General features: G+C 43.2%; 1 protein-coding gene across 6 annotated transcripts in view; it reads right to left on the bottom strand.

Moving 5' to 3' along the window:
• The window catches only part of LOC144276727 (uncharacterized), a 300539-nt gene that overhangs the window by 130699 nt on the left and 154000 nt on the right, over nt 1–15840 (bottom strand). The window lies entirely within an intron of this gene.

Below are 15840 nucleotides of genomic sequence, written 5' to 3' on the forward strand. Positions count from 1 at the left end.
ACCAATGCGCTCCAAATAACCATCTTGTTTTGGCACAGACATTAGTCATTGATGAAACTCCATTTTGCCTCTCATGTCTGGGGAAAACTATCACAAAATACTTACAGTTAAAGATACATTCAGGAAAATCCTCCTTATTCACCATGTCCACTGCTTCCAGTTGTCTTAGCTCACAGTCTCATGTTTCGACTATAAAGTGGAGTGACATAAAGAAAAATACATAGAGGAATATTAGATATATTCCAAATATTTCTTGCTCCACAGAAACACAGAATATACAGCATGTGCATTACAACTGCCCTGCTGAAACAAAGAGACAACACTCAAGCTGTATCCCTTTTTCCAATTCACAACTCAAGACGTCTGGTTAAAAACTGGTTTCGTAACAACCTCTTAACTACCACCTACTCACATCACAGAACATTTCTTGCAGGAAATGCACAGGAAATCACCAGCCAGTGCCAACAGATCTACTACTCCAAGAACTAGCTCTTTCAGATGGTCCTTCATCGTTCGGAAACTGGGAGGCTTTTACTATCTCTCTTATTAAAATACACAAGGACATATATACTTATTTTAAAGTACTTTTAATTCTAATCCTGAAAAAATTTGCCCGATAAATCATCATTTCAAAACCCGTCCGTTGTAAATGAAGGGAATTTCACAATATCCATTCCAGCAACTGCAGCTATTCATTTCTGGAAATGATTCACTGGACAAGAATCAGAATGGTGGAATTAATTTTTAGAGACAGATTGCATTCTGAATAGCATACAAAGACTCTGTAGTCAGCCACGTGTCTTTTTGACCACCAACAGCAGACCCCTGAATCATCCAACCAAAAGATGACTCGTTGTGAACTATTTCCTCTTATTTTACACTCCCACAGTGTGCTGTGTGCCACTGGTATATCCTGAACCTAATTCCCACTTTGATAAAAATTCCAAAACTCATCTCAGAAGGCTCTGGCCACATTCTAATGATACAGCCATCTGCCAGCTTTTACTCTGAGTCACCTGTCAACTACAGAGAAGGAAATTAGTCAGTAGCAAGCACATGAAAGCACACTGATAGTGAGTAGCTGCTTAAGAGTGCCATGCATGCATTTTAGAAATGTAAAATCGTGGCATGCCCAAGCTATCCTGAAGAAAAGCAATAAAAGTCTATAATATTAAAATGTGAAAAAGGTGAAGATCTGTCAAAATAAGATGGCAAATAGGCAGCATTTCAGTTTAGCTTTCAGTGCCAGCATATTGGAAACAGCAGTGGAGAGAGGACAAAAAAATTCACAAACACTAGACCTGCACTGTGCGTGACAAGAAAAATAATTAAAACAACAAGAGAACTAATCTGCGGCTGCTTAGAAAGTTAACTCTTTGAAGGAATAGGTTAAAGTAAGAGAAAATAAAGGCAAAAAGTCTTACACGAGAAATATTTACTCCACAAATAAGGCTAATATAGTGAATAGGATTACTCATGTAAGTAAAGGTTGCTGGATCAGACCTTAATAAGCTTTCCAACAAGTTTAAGATCACATGAGGTTGATAATCTCACTGACTATTAAATAGTTACTTTTCAGGATCCCACAAAAATGGCATTTCAGTTCCACAAACACATCTCTAATACAGCAAACTGCAGCTCAACTGAAAATGCAATCAAATGTTGGATCTCTGTGGGCCAAACTATCAGGTCCTTACTCAGACAAAAGTCACACTGTCTTCAGGGAGTAAGGACTGATTAACAATTTAGGGATTTAAGGATTTCGGCAATTTTTTATTTGGTTTTATCACTGACATGTAGCTCTACATAATCAGCCACCCTAATCAAGATTTCAACTTCTAAATAAGAGATAGGAAATTAAAAGACAAGAATGGTATCTGTCACTTAGAATCTTCAAAGCACTTTACAAACTTTAACGAATACTTAAGATCAGACATCTCTTACAGAAAGGACCCAGATCCCATGTATCTGTGATGAGGGAGGAGGTTAGAATTGGGGAGAGGGAGTTCTTGTTTCTGTCTAATACTTGGACTTATTCCTGCATAGGAGATGATCTAATTATTCAACATCTCCGTATATTTCCCCACCCTTCCCCATGTGTCGGATTAACATATTTTAACAATCCATCTCATTAAAGAGAAAAAAAAAAACCCAAGAAAGGTAAAAGCTCCCTAAAATAAATAAAATAAAATAATTGCTCTTTGTCTATATTTAATCATGCGCCAATCCCAAACTCTGTGGGTGCATGTACAAATCCAAGCAATACAGAGTATATGACAAAAGCTAAACAAAATTCACTCCCCATCTAACAACTAGATATAAACACAGCTCGCTTCCCACATTCAAGACAAAAGCCTGAACAACCAATGAGCTTTGAAGGTTAATAGTTTTGGGCTCAGCTAGACCAACAAGCAAAGAGCATTATCAAGTTATGGCCCCTCCGTTACTTCCGAACGTGCTGATATTCAAAAGTAGGGCTATGGGCGAGACTGCATTAACCGATCTCAATTACCGGGGGGAAGCAGTGCAAGGGGGGAAGAAAGAGAGAATGGGACCAAAAGCACACAGGGTGCCAAAGATCACCTTGAAATGCACCCCAAACTTAAACGGAAGTTCAAATGCAGTTTATATGGCACAGGAGAACGGTGCTTTCTAGTCAACCCCACTGCACATGCATGATGCCTACTGAAGCTCTGAAGTGGTCTTCATGTTAAGTGCCTTATAATAATACATTTAATAAACTGTTGGATGCTCAGCCCTGTTCAAAAAATCAGATCGTTTAAATAGGTGCCTCAATATGGATTTGGGAGACTACCTTGAGGCTTCTATTTTTTAAAATCTTAGCCTGGATTGTTACTGTAGCATTGTTTATGAGTGCTGGGTTGCACACATTGGATGCTGTTGCACATGGCACACTCTGGCTTGGTACTGTAGGGGATGGCAACATGTTATCCTAAATCATGAGCTCCTGGCACTTAAGTGGGACAAGAAGTATTGGGCTTAATTTGCAACAAGGGAGATTTAGGTTAGATAGTAGAAAAAACTAACTATAATGGAGTTAAGCTCTGGAACAGGCTTCCAAGAGAGGTTGTGGAATCCCCAGAACCAGAGGTGTTTAAGAACAGGTTGGACAAACACCTGTCAGGGATGGTCTAGGTTTACTGGGTCCTGCCTCAGTGGAGGGGTCTGGACTTGATGAGCTTTTCAGGTCCCTTCCAGCTCTACATTTCTATGATTATATATATATATATATATATATATATATATATATATATATATATATATGAATGAGAGAGAGAGAGAGAATTAAGCATTTCATTAAAACAAAATAAAAACACATGGACAATGAAGAAGAAAAGGTCACATTCTGAGCCCAGAAAACCTTGAACAGAGTTCCCCTAAAATATACTACCATCACCAGCTCTTCCCAGGGAACACTTTTTACACCAAGCTTTGCTATAATCAATAATATAGTAACAGTGCCTCTATATAAACTTGTTTATGGTTATTACTAAGAATCAGTCAGTGCCAAAGCAAGTATTTTATTGTGAAATGAACATGCTGGATTTATTCCTAGTTAAAACGTATACAAAACCCTCCAGGACATAAACACTTCCTTTATAAGAAATTAGGCCAGTATGGAAGGTACAAGAGAACTCTCTTGTTACACATTCATAAAATTCTACACATAAAAGACTTTCTACATTACAACCATAAAATCACACGGTGTGTCCCCCTAGCACAAGCATTCAAGAATTTCCTGTCATAAAACCATAACCAGCCCAGCAAACAAAAAAAACCCACATAGGTAAGAGGCATCTGCATCTTATAAAAATACTGTGCTTTCAACAGAACAATCAGACGGTCCCAGGAAGGGTTTATCTTTAACCCTTGTTGCAGATAAAATGGAGATGTCATATAATCTTTATTGGCTAATTTGATTTAATGTCACACAACGGTAGAAGCTATTAAAAAGATAACATTTGATAAATATTACCACGAAGGGAAAAAAAGAAGACTACTTACCAATGCTAGAGTTCTACAAATAAATTGTTTCTGCAGATCTTTCCTGAGTGGAACACTGAAGCACAGCAAGTGACTCCATTCAATTGGGCTATGCAGAGGCAATTTTTTGAAGAACTACATTAACTCATGGTGAAGGCTGAATTTCAATAGTGATGGGACTGGATGGCAGGCTTTAGGAGTATGTGGGAAGATGAAGAGCTGTTCTGCTGACTCATCCTGGCAGGTAGATCAGATGGGCCACACCAGACCCATTGACCCAATGCACAGAGGCTAGAGAGCTTCTATGTAACAAGAAAAAGCTAGAGACAGGGACAGGAGGACCTGCAAGGAGAAACCCTAGGAACTGTGAGCTCAGGCTAATGTTTACATTTACAAGTGCAATCCTGCCACAATGCTTTGTACCAAAGGTAAGATAAAGGCAAACTTCCAAGAAGGGAGTAAATTTGGATCATAACCCACTGGGTGTGTGCCTGTACCAAGTTCAGAGTGGCGTGGGGCTATGCCTGTTTACAGGCGTGATCATAAGAATCAGTCTCTTGTGTCTTGGGGCTGAAGCCCAGATTTCTGAACAGTTTGCACAATCTGGTCTGGATCACTCCAGGACCTTAACTAATGGGGATGGGGAAGGGGTGGGGAGAGGCGTCCAATTAACGGTGCGGGTAGAAAACGTGGTCTTATGGTTAAACCCCAAGCCTGAGAACTAGAACTCCTGAGAACTAGAACTTCACTGTGGGAAACGGCGCGGGCTGCAGGGATGTGCTGGCCGCTCTTTCCTGAAGCTCCCGCTGGCCGGGAACAGCGAACCGCGGCCACTGGGAGCTGCGGGCGGCCGTGCCTGCGGACGGTCAGTGTAAACAAGCTGTCTTGTGGCCCGCCAGCGGATTACCCTGACGGGCTGCATGTGGCCTGCGAGCCACAGGTTGCCCATTACTGGTATAGAATCAGCCCTCTCAGGACATGCTTCCTTCCATTACAAGGGCTAGTTTTCCCCAACAGTGTCAAGCATTTTGCTTCAGGAGGCACAAGCATTTGCACAACAAGCAAGCAGTGATCCGTAGCCTTGTGAATCAGCCTCTGTGTGGGTCCACTGCCTCTTGCACTGGACAAGCTTCACAGTGTACCCAGTTGTATCCTGCTGCACTGGCTTTGGCAAAGATGATAGGGTTGGGCATCGTCACTTCCCTCCCATTAGCATCTCACTCTGTTGGAGGAGTGCTGCTCGTTCCATAATTCAGCTCAACCCATTCTGAACTGCAAACCACAAACTTAGATCAGCCCTAGCTAATGTTTGGGACTCATTCAAGAAGGACAAGTCAGTTCAACATCTCTGTAACTATGAACAGAAGATGTCAGCAGTATTTGCCACGGCTTCATGCCCATCATTCTTCAGACCCGTGAATAGGAAGAATTTACATTTATCACTGTCACCTTAACACTTGACTCAGTCCTTGGACTGGATTTTCTCCCACTTAAGTCAATGGCAAAGTAAGTAAGCAGTCATTGGCTGCAGAACTGGGGTCCTGCAGATAAACCAGGAGGCCTGGGCAAGGCAGAACAGCTCTCAGCACAACCACCACTGAGCATTACCTTTCTCCTTTCCTCTTCTGAATAGGATTTGACTGTTGGCAATCTCAGCAGAGGCCAAGGACTGAATAAACATGGAAACTGAGCTGCCTCTCAACCAAAGGTCACCTTTCAGATCAGGATTGAAACATTTGGATAGGGCAGGATGGGAAAGCTTTCCGTGCCACAATTCATGCTACCGGAATGTCACTCTTTTCAGGGCTGTTAATCCAGCACCAGTTACATATAAGTGATAGCCAAGTCCCAAGCCACAGGGCAAGTATTGCTGAAAAGCACTGAGCGCATTTCTTTGTTGGATATCTTTATACTCCCTAACAACGCGGCTAAATACAGTAATGATCCTGTTGCAGAAAGAGTGTCAGATAATCCCTCTGCTCTGAATATGCAAACAACCCATAAGCAATACAAATCAGCTGGATTTCGAACATAATGATGCCATTGTGCCGATTTTATCCTTCTCTTCTCCCTATCAGGTCTACACAGTGAGGAGAGAATGGGCCAGTACCATGAAGGCAGCTTGGTTCAACAGTTTGGGTATAGGAATGGAACTTTGGGCAAATCATGTCACCTCTCTCTGCCTCAATTTCTCCAGCTCTACAATGAAATTATTGATTTACCCTTCTGTGCAAAAGGCGTAGAGATCTACAGACTAAAGACACCACTGTTTGTGAAGCAGTGGGTTTTCCTCCGCACCTCCATCCACTGAGTGGAAGAAAAATAAATCCTCTAGTATTCGGCTGTTATAGGTGCAGCAATACCTGCTGGGAGTCACAGTATAGTTTTAGGGTACGTCTGCACTACAGCTTGAGATGTGATTTCCAGCTCAGTACACGGACTAGCTTTGATTGAGCTAGCACTTTAAAAATGGCAGTGGGGCCACAGCAGCCTGGGCAGCAGCATAGGCTAGCTGCCAGAGTACAATCCCATCCAATTATCCACATTCAATCCAGTCAATTATTCAAATTCCTTCTGTTTTAATAAGGAGGATGTTTGTGAGGAAGAGAAGGGAGTCTTGTGGCTAAGGCACACTGTAACACTTTCAAAGTGCTTAAACTGGGAGGCCTGTGTTACATTCCCTATTCTACCATGAGTTTTTTGTTTTAACGGAGGCAAGTCACACAACTCTCTATAAAACAGGGATAATGATGCTTAGCTACGTCAAGTCCAAATTTCCCACAGGTGAGGACAAAATAATGAAAGGGGACGTTTTGTAAGGAAAATTCAGTGAGAATTTCCTCATAGAGAGGTCTATGAGGAACCCCGCCCATCCAGAAAAGCTGCCCCCAAAGACGGTGGATCCCAGGAGACACATGGGAGAGCAGGACCAGTCAGCAGTTCTGGTCTCTGACACCTCCCACAGCTCCTTGCACAGACAGTCTGGTTTCATTAGAACCATACTTCCTGGAATTCCTCCTGGCCAAAGCAACTCCCTGAGAATCTAGGAGGGATTACACACAAAAAAGTTAACAAAGTTTCCTCTGGCCCATCTCCCTCCTTGCCCAGCTGATAACCAGATACAGATGAAGGTTTCTACAGGATCTCGGAAGGTACAGTAGAGCATAGTGATGCAGAAACATCTGAACCCCCCCATAAGCATGCTGAAGGGATGAGCAGATCCTGGCAGACACAATCAGGACCTCAGTCTGTGCCTGCCTGTTCCCATCTGAAATCCATGAGTGTTTTACTGTTGATTTCAAAGGGAGCAAAAACAGGCACTTTGCAAGTATCAATCCATTGACTTTAATTAAGAACTTTGAGATCCTCAGAGAGAAGAGGCTATATAAGCACACCGTATTATTTCTTGTTATTATTAATCTTAGGTGATATGAATAACTATTTTCCATTAATAGATCTGATTTATAAAAGCAGATTGATTTATTTTAGTAAAAGTGGCTGTTTAAGCCTATGTTGGTGATTCAGGATTTTTTTTTGTTGTTGCAAATTTAAAAGATAAACATAATTGCTTTTCAGTTTTGTTCTAATTGCATATCTCCTGTTTATTTAAATCTACCATCCCCCTTTTTACCCAGTGTGTAACAATATTACTGTACTGTAGTAGATTAGCAGCTTTATGCATACAACTGGCTGTGGTCCATGATTTTGGTTGCCCGGAATAATCAACATCCTTGGTCAAAGAACATCTAACAATTAATACACTCCATTTAGCTGTCACCAGTGATGTCACCAAGTGCAAAGTACAACAACAGAAATGACAGCTAGGCAAGATGAAGCTTTTCTGAAGTATTGTTCAACCAACAATCTCACAAACCCTTCATTATTTATCTGCCTGCGGAAATGAACGCCACGCTAAGAACACCCTACGTATTTTTTATCCCGAAGTAGGAGATACTTAGTCAAATTCACTACTCTCAGAGCAGAATGTGTACATTACATTACAAGCAGAATCATATGCTTCTGGAGAAACGGAAAGTCAAGAGCCTGCCCTTGCATTGACGGCTACTGGGTTTTCAGGAAACAACCCTTGGCTATCATGCCACACTAGGGTGACCAGATGTCCCGATTTTATAGGGACAGTCCCGATTTTTGGGTCTTTTTCTTATATAGGCTCCTATTACCTTCCACCCTCTTCCCAATTTTTCACATTTGCTGTCTGGTCACCCTATGCCACACCAATGCATTAGTGCACCAGGGAATTCACAGACTTGAGTGGACCAGCTTCCAGGGTTCTGCAACCCGCTTCCTGATTGGCCACATGGGCTTGACCCTGGTGGCTGGTGATTATACATAAACTTCCAGCTTCCCTTCTGGCCTTGTTTGAGCCAGGACCTGCGAGTTGCTACTTGGGCTCACCTGACTTTGCCTTATAGCTCTGTCTGTTGCCTCACCCTAACCCCAACAGCTGCCTCGCTGTACCTCCCCCTGGATTGAATCTCCAGGCAATGAGACCTCTTGCATGAACTCTGACCATTGATTGGGACTGCCCTTTGACCAGCCTGACCCCTGGCATTACATGGAATCCTATTAAAGCAGAGAGATAGATGTGAAGTGTATCAGACAATAAATCTGAATGATTTTCACATTTAAAGTGTCCCTGTACACTGGACAAATATGTAAACCACTTTGTTTAGTCTGAGGTCCCCCACACAATATTTCAGCATGGCAGGGAAAGACACAGGTATATGTAGGAACAGGAGTAGGAACTCCTGAATCACTGATAATAATACTTTGCACTTTTATCATCTACAGATCTCAAAATTCCTCGCAGAAATAGGTAGTATCACTGGTACCAAGCCTTGGCTACACTGCAATTGCTTGCACTGTACTGCTGGCATAAAGTGGCACTAAAGGTCAGCCCTCTGCCTCCCTGTGGCCAGTGTAGGGCTCATGGCCAGGACTTTCTTGCACCCTGATCATCTGTCTAAGGGTTTTATATTGCTCCCTCCCTCCCCCACCCCCCAGTATCTGAACTCCTTCCTTACACAAATCAATACTGAAGCCCCTAGTTGACTTCATGGAATTTCTGGCACTTCTCCCTTTTCAGAGTCAACGTTCTGCTTGAGGTCGGGTTTTATTTGTTTGTTTGGTTTTGATACCTAGCTCATACACTGGCCATTGGAGCAGTTGGCTGGTGATGCGTTTGAGAGTAATCCTCACACTGCTCGTATATTGAGGACTGGCCTGATACTCAGTCAACACAGAATAAAGGGAGCAAAAAGGTGGTTAACCCATCTTTCTGCTCCCTGTCTTCCTGTGGTGTACTGTGGTCTCCTCAGCACCCACAAAGGCAAGTTAAGTTACTTGCCCAAAGTTACCCAGAGGGTATAAGGTGGATAGAAAGCTGGCTAGATTGTCGAGCTCAATGGGTAGTGATCAATGGCTCCATGTCCAGTTGGCAGCCGGTATCAAGTGGAGTGCCCCAAGGGTCGGTCCTCGGGCCGGTTTTGTTCAATATCTTCATGAATGATCTGGAGGATGGTGTGGACTGCACCCTCAGCAAGTTTGCAGATGACACTAAACTGGGAGGAGAGGTACATACGCTGGAGGGTAGGGATAGGATACAGAAGGACCTAGACAAATTGGAGGATTGGGCCAAAAGAAATCTGATGAGGTTCAACAAGGACAAGTGCAGAGTCCTGCACTTAGGATGGAAGAATCCCATGCACCACTACAGACTAGGGACCGAATGGCTAGGCAGCAGTTGTGCAGAAAAGGACCTAGGGGTTACAGTGGACGAGAAGCTGGATATGAGTCAACAGTGTGCCCTTGTTGCCAAGAAGGCCAATGGCATTTTGGGATGCAGAAGTAGGGGCATTGCCAGCAGATCGAGGGACGTGATCGTTCCCCTCCATTCAACACTGGTGAGGCCTCATCTGGAGTACTGTGTCCAGTTTTGGGCCCCACACTACAAGAAGGATGTGGAAAAATTGGAAAAAGAGTCCAGCGGAGGGCAACAAAAATGATTAGCGGACTGCAACACATGACTTATGAGGAGAGGCTGAGGGAACTGGGGATGTTTAGTCTACGGAAGAGAAAAATGAGGGGGGATTTGATAGCTGCTTTCAACTACCTGAAAGGGGGTTCCAAAGAGGATGGCTCTAGACTGTTCTCAGTGGTAGCAGATGACAGAACAAGGAGTAATGGTCTCAGGTTGCAGTGGGGGAGGTTTAGGTTGGATATTAGGAAAAACTTTTTCACTAGGAGGGTGATGAAACACTGGAATGCACTACCTAGGGAGGTGGTGGAATCTCCTTCCTTAGAAGTTTTTAAGGTCAGGCTTGACAAAGCCCTGGATGGGATGATTTAATTGGGGATCGGTCCTGCTTTGAGCAGGGGGTTGGGACTAGATGACCTCCTGAGGTCTCTTCCAACCCTGATATTCTATGTTTCTATGATTCTATGGCAGAGCTGGAAATAGGACCCAGCTCTCCTAACTGCCAGTTTCCTACTTCCTACGCTGGATCATGCTGCATCCAGCTTGGACACTTTCTGTATAGCCTTCACTTACTCACTCAGTGCTTCAGTTTCCTCTTCTGGGGATGGGGATGATAACTGATAACTGTACAATGGGGATGATAACTGCTTCACAAGGAAGGCTGGGAGGGTGTGTGTGTGAGAGAGAGAGGTTATAGTTTACTGTTTGTAAAGCATTCTGCAAACATACAGCATTATTACTAACATCCTCATCAGCTGACATTTCTACAGCTCTCCATCATGTTTGCATGCTTAGGAGTATAAGGAGCCCTGAGGGCATGGGCTACAATGACTCAGTGAACAGACAGGTGCCATTTCTGCACAGCTCCACCAATACCCCTCTAGCCTGCCCCACCCTTGCTGTGTCAATGCTGGAACGCTCATGAGCAGTCACTGCCAATTACAACTAAAGTTCTCAGCATCTGCTGATGTGATCAATTATCCACTAAGGATTAGGAAGAGACAATCCACTTTATTGCATTTTGCAGATTTAAGATTAATTTGAACCCAAGTTCTCTGAGGTGAAAGAATGGGGCTTTAATACATTTCAATACTCTGGGGGCTCTGCCAGAGAGATAAGTGAAATAGGACAAACATAGCATCATATTCCTACTGATTGATGAGAGACTTGCATAGTGCAAAAGACTGTTAAGTTTCTACAGCTCCATCATTTTTCTCCACATATAAATGCCTTTAATCACTTTTGCTAACTACTAGAGATGGGGTCCAAACAGTCCTACCAAAACTGAATATACCAGTACTTTCTGGAAGTTCTGATCAGCAGCCTGTCTTCACTAATTACCAAAGCTTTTTGAGTTGGATCGAAGGTACGCTCTCTCCCAGACCCACCTTCTCCCTTTACTTGACCCTACAATGAAATCATAATACTGAATTTGTGATGTCCCCTTTCTTTGCATGGCAGCAGAATAGAATGTCAGAGGGCAACAATTTCTCTGCATGTTCAAGCTGAACTGGGAGTAGCAAAGACATTATTAAAGTTGGAAAATGGCTGACAGGACCCTGGCCAAGCCCACCTACGTACTGGGGGTAGGGTTTCCAACCCACCAGGATTATTATAACATCTCCAGGAGTTCAAGATTAATCTGTAATTAAATGTTATGTTATGTGATGAAACCTCCAGGAATATGTCCATCCAAAATTAGCAACCTAATTGCGGGTGGGATGTGTGTGTCGCATGGGTCCATACTCTTGGGTCTGATTTCAGGATAATGTCCCTAATTTTTGTATATTTTTCCCCAAAGTTTCCCCTAGTATGAAAGTTGCTCTGTGAATTTAATGTGTCTGAAGTATTTCTCCTGAAAATGTAAATATTCTGCAATGTAATAACTTTGAAGGAAGAGTCAGTTTAAGGGAGAGATGAAAAATGTATACTTCTAAACAAATTTTTATAATCCTACTCAAACCAGATTAATTTCTAAAATTGCCTTTTTCAGGTGACTTCTTTACTTCTATTTGACCAATATCCCTATCCGCATCCAACTTTAGAGAAAACTTCTGTTAATTTTGAGTTTCAGTACCAAGGTACTGAGAACTGCTACCCATAGCCAGGGCCGGTTTTATTGTCAAACACACACAACTTCCTGTTTTCCCAATAGCATATCTAGGTACTCCATCTCCTGGATCCCACAGAATATTTCCAACTCCATTTCACCTCACTCACCTAATGTTTCTCTTCTGCTCTACACTGACTGTCCCAACGTCCCTGCACAGTTTCAATTTCGGAAAATTCTCAGTAGGTTGCCAGGAAGAACCCCCTCAGTGTCCTCCACAACCCTTCACAAAATTTAACTGCGCTTGTTATATGGAAACTCCAATCTCCCATTTGTATTCCCAGTCACATCATCCAGGGGTGTTGTTTTCCTTCATGTGATGACCCCTTCACATTTCAGTCAGTTAAGTTTAGCAATGATGTCCCTCAGAATTTATTCAATGGGAGCTGCAGGGTTCAGCTCTGGAAGGTGTTGGGAGGAGGCCATGGGGAAGTAGCCCAGGGAGTTGTAGCTGTCACGCAGCTGTTACAGGAGCCACTGTAGACAGTTGCAACCCACAGGGCTCTGGGCTAGAACCTGGAGTAGAGGGTGGGCCTGGGTTCCCCCCATCCCTCCAACTCCCTACTTGGAGGAGTTCACCTGGACTGTGGGTTCCACCAGAGGGGAAGGTCTCTGGCCTGTTCCCTGATCCACTAGGTGGATCAGCAGAGATTGCGGGGATTGTTCTTCCTTTTCCCCATGCTGGCCAGTGATGAGGTTAACTGAGTGAACGGCAGATTTGAGCCATGAAAGTGGCCAAACTGAGGGCTGCCGTGAACCTCTGAGGCGAGCAAATCTGCCAATAAGTGCAGGACCCACCAAGGCAGAGGAGGAACTTTGTCACTGTACCCAGATTTAAGAAATTTGGCCTATTTTTTTTATTCCTCTTTTTTTGACGGAACTGTCTCAATTTACTGATGTTGAAGAGTAAGGCCCCAATCCAGGAGACCTTGACTTTGAGACTACTCATGTGCTTACAGTGCATTGCTGAATCAGCCCCTAAACAAGAATATCCAGTACCTTTAGAGCAGTGGTGGGCAACTTGTAGCCCGCGGGCCACATGCAGCCTGTCAGAGTAATCCGCTGGCAGGCCGCAAGACAGTTTGTTTACACTGACCGTCCCACAGCCAATGGGAGCTGCGGGAAGTGGCGTGGGCTACAGGGACATGTTGGCCACCATTTCCCGTGGCTCCCATTGGCTGGGAACGGCGAACCATGGCCACTGGGAGCTGTGGGTGGCTGTGCCTGCAGACGGTCAATGTAAACAAACTGTCTTGCGGCCCACTAGCAGATTACCCTGACGGGCCGCAGGTTGCCCACCACTGCTCTAGAGATTCCAGAATGATATAATCAACGGTTTAGAAAATTAGGAGGACTAATAGAAAAAACTATGACCTAATGAGGTACATTGTCAAGATAGGTTTATTAGACATCATTAAGTCAAATGCAACCATGGTGTAATCCCAACAGTTTACACAAGCCATGAACTGGGCCCATTGTTTTGACTATATTTTTCACTTTGCGCATCCATAATGCTTTCTATTTGAGGAGCTCCAAGCCCTTTAAAACATTAATTAAATAAAGTTTTGCAATCCTCAGTTAGATAGCCACTATTATTCCTATTCTAGAAAAATGGTAAAACCAAGGGTAGAGAAGGTAAGTTGTCCAAAATCACACACTAAGTCAACAGCAGAGGCCAGAAACAGAACCTAGATCCACTGGTTCCTAGTCTGATGCTTCAACTATTATACAGTATTTCTTCTCAGATTAAAATAATTATCTATGGCCAAAAAGATGCAAGCACCACAGTAGCAAACCACCAACATCTCTACGGCAAAGGGAATAGAACTCATGATCTCTGGCTCCAAAAAGAAAGGTAAATCTCACCAAGTGAGCTCAAAGAAGCAGGCTTCGGTGAGACAATACATATATTAACAGATCTGGCACAACCAGTCAAAAGAGGCCAATGATAAAAGGCCTGCCTATCACACAAGCATTAACTCACATTAATGTACCGGGACCCCATTGTGTAATCTTGAGTCAATATTGACAGTACTTTCAATCACCCCTGTAATAGAAGAACAGTTCAGAGACTAAAAATAAACAGCATCATGTGGGTTAATACCACTGTTCACACAGACATTCCCCACAAATGTTAAAATACTTTAAAAAAAAACTATCATGCTTAGAATTAAGCCATTTTGATCTAAAATATTTTACACCAATGCAACTTCACTGACTCCAGTGGACTTACTTCTGACCTACACCAGAGTATCAGAGCAGAGTCAGGGTCCTTTCCCAAAATAGCATATAATCTAATTTATGTCTTAATTTAATGAATTATGAAAATCAATATTGGAGAGCAAGGAAGTTAATTACTGCTATGTCTTTATTTCCCCTTGTCCCAAATGCCTGGGTCACTGAGCACACTCAGTTCTTGGTAGGTTGTAGGTAGCACACTCAGCTCTTGGTAGATTATTTACTATTTATTACAACAAGCATGAATGAGATGATGACAGCTTCTTTGCAATTATGCCTGACCTTAACTGACTGGAAGCTTTTAGAGCCCAGGGCAATATTGCACTACATAATCTAAGAACTGTAATATTATTATCAACTGCTACTTTTTTGTTTATTTGATTTATAGCAATGAGTTGTAGACACCACGTTGTGTAATAAAACCCACCCAGGAACCAAGAATTCATTACATGCTCTTCAAGTTCACCTATGTGGGGTTTTATGAAATACACACCTCTCGTCAGACTCTCCTGCCAAAAGATATAGAGTTGGAAGCCCCAAGAAGAGGGGATGGCAGCTTTCACTTCCAGTGATGAGCTTTCAAACTTGCCTGTATTTCTTCTGGAAATAAATTCTCACCTCAGGATCGTGAAAACTCTCTGGGCCCTGCTTGATTCCATTTTACATGAATATAAATGAACTCATTCTGATACAGCCAACACTTCCCCATTTGTTTCCCTTTGTTTCCTCTCTGGAAAGAAGAAGAAGCCAGAATGGATGAATGAGCACTACAGCGAAGGTCACCCAACAGATGACATCTTCTTTACTCCTTATCCATATTTAAGTGTTTGAGTGTCAGAAGAGAGATGTGCACTTTCTCCCAGCCATATATATTATTTAATAGGTTATTTCCTGCCCTGAAGCATTAACTCAAGCTCTGGGTTAGTCCAAACAGTGTTTTAACCCACCTTTAATCTCCCCCCTCTCCTTAAACACACACAGTTATAGCCACATTGCAGCAACTCTTAATAGGTGCATACTCAGTGCTCCTGCTATATGTCACCTAGATGTAAGCGGGGGAACAGTTCCGCTATTGTGGGGAACTTTCCTGGCTTCTGTACTACCCCAGTGAAGTGGGCTAGCGAAAGGATCTGAGTCCTCGCTCCCACTTCCTTTACCCAGTGGCCTCCCCTTCCACTCTCCTGTCTGGCAGAGTCCTCGTAACCCCAACAAGGCTGGGCCCAGGATTCCTGGGGGGCTCGACCCCCAACCCTGCTGTGGTCACCTAGGACGGGGGCGAGGGTGTCCCCACTCCAGGGTACTCTCTCTGCACTGGGCACTCCTCTGACCCACTGATCATTACATACAAGTTAAAGCAAATGCAAGTTATTTAATCAACAATTAATTCTAAAAAGAATAAGGAAAAATGGGAAAGGGTTAACGGAAGCACATCACCCCGCTCTGTGGCAGGGAACATCACAAACAGTGTCTCTGGAATGTCAGGGCAGTT

The sequence above is a fragment of the Eretmochelys imbricata genome, chromosome 1 (assembly GCF_965152235.1).
Source record: "Eretmochelys imbricata isolate rEreImb1 chromosome 1, rEreImb1.hap1, whole genome shotgun sequence".
NCBI classification, from domain to species: Eukaryota; Metazoa; Chordata; order Testudines; family Cheloniidae; genus Eretmochelys; species Eretmochelys imbricata.